At 42.8% G+C, this 4,102-nt stretch overlaps 1 pseudogene; it reads right to left on the bottom strand.

Annotated features, from left to right (window-relative positions):
- Window positions 1–295: 295 nt before the first annotated feature.
- LOC147722250 (uncharacterized) lies at window positions 296–2,135 on the bottom strand (annotated as a pseudogene).
- Window positions 2,136–4,102: the final 1,967 nt, after the last annotated feature.

The following is a 4,102-nucleotide window of genomic DNA, read 5'->3' on the forward strand; positions in this document are numbered from 1 at the left end:
GGCGCAAGGGAATGGCTCCACTGAGTATGAGGGTGTAAACACCCACATAAAGTATGAGGAGATGGAAATAACAGTAGGAAGAAACACGGGTGTTAGAGAAATCAATATTTTAGCACCCGAGGTTCGGTGGGCTCCTAGTGCAAATGGGGAAGATGAGGTAACAAAGTGGAGCTGGGTTGCAGGTACTCTGAATGGGGCAAAAAACATCCATCATAAAGCCCACAGAGCGGGGGTAGCCACTTGGGGAACATCATATCATGGAATGTGGCAGGGTTAGGAAAATCAAGTTGTAAGCTTAAAGCTTTAGTAGAATTTGACCCCAAGATAATCTGTCTCCAGAAAACGTGAGCGGGGGAAGAGTTCCAGCTTGAGAACTTTTATGTGTACTGTAGCACAGCAAAAAAATCTGTAAAAGGGCATGCAAGTGGAGGCCTAGCCATCTTACTCTGTTGCGACATAGCATGGGACCCTGTGATATAGATGCCGGTTTTCCCAGTTCTCCAAGGCAATTTTCAAATACTTCTAAGAAATATTCTGTATTTTTTTTCACGTTTTTGAGCAGCATAGTTGTGGTAGAAGCTTCACCAACTTCCACTGTATCATTTGCGGTTTCATGAAGTCGATAGCCAAACGTGGCATTGGGTCCTGAAAGAGATTTCCAGGTGACTACAGGCAGAGTTCCTTTCCCGTACAGATGCATTTTCAGTGCTGATATTGAACTGGGACCTGTGTAATCCCTTATAGTCACAATGCCGCTACTTGACTTACCGCACAATGCTTCTAGCGTATATTTGTTTTCTGTACAACTGGGCAACCCCGTAACCATGTAGCTGCGGTTTCTGGTAATCCCATGTAGCTTCCCCCCCACGGTGACATGAATGAAGTGATACTTGGGCGGTGTGGTCCAGGAGAGGAAGATGCCATCTGTGGTTCTATTGTGGGACACATTGATGATTTCATTGGGACCTGTGACTGTGATGGCAAAGACTGCACGACTGGTCGTCTTTACATTAGAATCACATACTGTCCAAGCAGAAATGTTCACCTGCTGACAACTTGGAAGTCCAAGAATGGTGAACTCTTTCCCAGGCCTCGTCAAAGTGAATTTCTTCGAAGTTCTTTGCAAAGAGATGCCCCGAATGACATGTGCTTCGAGGCAAAATGAACTGTATTTCCCCAAGGAGGGTTTGTCCCAGTAAACAGTTACACCAGTGGAGTTGGCACGCAAAATAGTAAAGTTGGAGGGTGACAATGGATCTGTTGAAACAGCCACACAGATTTGACTCTTGGTGTCCTGAGTGGATAAGCATATCCTATACTCTGTTCAAGGAATTAGCGCTGAAAATGTGTAGCTTGTTCCAGACGACAAAACTGTCTCCAAGAGGCCGCCCCTCACCTCGTACAGGACAAGCGTGACGAAGGATTCGTCTCCCACAAGAAAATCCGGGTTCCACAAAACTTCTAACTGAGTAGCAAAGTTGCTATTTACGGTCACTGGAAACAAGTCGCTGGCAACTATTGCCAAAGTCAGGGCCTGGTCTTCGAATAGTCGAACCGTTTTCCCAGCGCATAAGTTTTCTTTCTTCAAAAAGTTGGCAAAATAGTTTTTGCGAGACGTCACAAATATTAAACTTACTTCATCAATAGCTGTGGAGGGTGACACATCCACATTGTCCTCATATTGGAGATAACTAGTGTTCAGAATCCAAAGGCTGGAGATATTATTGTGCATCAATTCAATAGTATGGGTTTGGTCTAGTTGTGGCAAACCAATTGTGCTGTTCTTCAGCTCACGGATTATGATGTGGTCAACAGCCAGATAGCTGGATGGGTCCTCGGAATGCATCTCCCAGTATATGGAGACTATGTTGCAGGAGACTGCCTTGACATCACCATTGCAAACCAATCGATCGCCAAAAGAGAACCACATCAATAAAGCCAGTGGAAGGTATCTGTACGCAGTGAGAGGACACAATGCCATGCTCCGTCAGAAAACGAGGAATGATGTGGTTTGTGTCTGCGGAGCGGGAGATGTTTCCTTTTCCCTAATTACTTGTAAACCTTTCAGCAAAAGAAAGGTAAGCTGCCCTTGAAATGTGTCAAGAGATGAAAATGTACTCCTGGATAGAACTAAATTTACGACAATACTTCCAATTTACCGCCAAACAGACAGCTCTCTAGGCACTATACAAAATGGTTCCTTCCCTTCGGCTGGGGGCGCCATTCACACCACCCTGTGATATATAAACATCCCTCAAATTGCTGTATTTGTGCAAAGCTGAAAATAGGAAAAGATAACTTGGGGCAAGCGATGTTTCTGTTATTGGTAAATGTTTATATTCCCCCGGGGAGGGCGTCTAATCCATTGGTCGACTCCATTTGCACTTTTGTGCAAAGTTTAGGCAATACTGAAGAATGCACCCGTATAATAATGGTAGGGGACTTTAATGCTAAGCTAAGTAATAGTGCAGTCCTGTCTTTCTCTAATTCGGACCTGGAAGAGGTTTGGGCTATGCCAGAGTCTGTATTTCCGGCCCAATAAAAATCTGATAAACGCAGACTATCTCTTCTGCAAAATCTTAGGAATCTAGACCTTGTACTTTTAAATGGTAGATTCCCGGAGGACTCTCCCACACCTTATACTTTTAATGGGACATATGTCCACTCTTTAATTGATTATATGGCAGTCTCCTTTCAATTATTTAGTGTGTGCACACAGTTTAAGGTAATCCCCACAAAGATTAGTGACCATAACATTCTAGAGGCAAATATGGTTATAAAGATTGAGAAGCCCGAACTCTGGAATCAGAGGAATGAAAATGTCACTTATTCCTGAAATAATGGCCTGTACTTGCTGATCATATAGGTTGCTTCTAAACTTTAAGAGGGTTTTCAAGAATATTGCTTTTAGCCCAAGTCCGCAGATACCGGTTCTGAGGTATGAGAGGGTTTTGGCAGCAATTAGAAGATTAGGAAGAAATAAGCAAGGTGTGAGAGTCCCCCCAATAGTAATAATATCATGGGAAATAAAAAAAATTGAATAAGGAGATTAATGGTTTAATTAGAGACCAATTTAGACAGCCCAGATTACAAAGGCAGAGAGAGATATATAGGCTAAAACAGGTTCGGAAAAGGAAAATAGCATCAGATCGAAGGATGGTTGAAGACGAAAAATCGGTTAATTTACGAGAAGTGGCTTTATCCGGGGATACTAGAAAGTATTGGGCATTGATAGCAAAGTTTTGTGATGGGAGAGAAAAATCAGAACCCATTTTAATCTCAGAAACCAAATGGTTTATTTATATTTCCCAACTTTATGCTCCAAATCAACTAGTTTATCAGTTTGAAGAGGTCGCTAATGCTTTTCTAACGGGGGGTGATGTAGGAGCACCGACATGTTTGGAGATTGAAGGATATATTAAAGGGGCAAGATACTCTAGTGCAGTGGGGCCAGATAATATTCCTGTAGCCATAATAAAACAGGACTGTGATGATTGTGCTAAATTTTTACATCTGTTGTTTGTCCACTGTTATAATGATGGGGACATCCCACAATCTTGGCAGGAAAGTATATTAGTCCCGTTATATAAGAAGGGCCCTAAAAATTCCCCGGCCAGTTTTAGACAAATTTCCTTTTTAGATGCAATGGGGAAACAGTTCGCGAAGAGTATCCTTGGCCACTTGCAAGAGTGGGCATTCGTAAACAATTATATCCCTTTGGAACAAACAGGATTCTGTAAGAATAGTGATACACTGGATAACATCTTTATTTTGCAAACCTTAATTGAAAACTATCCCGTGGGTCAGGGGGCCCCGTTGTACTCAGCCTTTATAGATTTCTCCACAGCGTTCGATAGGGTAGATCGGGGGACGATGTGGAGGAAATTGGTTACAATGGGGATTCCAGGGAACCTCCTAAGATTAATAATTGCTATCCATTCTTCGACCTGGACAAAAGTTTTATTGGGGGGACACAAGGCCTCTCAAAGAAAATAAGCACACATAACGGCTGAAGCAGGGGTGCCTCTTGGCCCCTTTACTCTTTTCTATTTACATCAATGATCTGCCAAGTAATGTAGGACAGAGTAAAGGGGACCCTCCT

Source organism: Lissotriton vulgaris, chromosome 4_1 (assembly GCF_964263255.1).
Source record: "Lissotriton vulgaris chromosome 4_1, aLisVul1.2, whole genome shotgun sequence".
In the NCBI taxonomy this organism is placed as follows: domain Eukaryota; kingdom Metazoa; phylum Chordata; class Amphibia; order Caudata; family Salamandridae; genus Lissotriton; species Lissotriton vulgaris.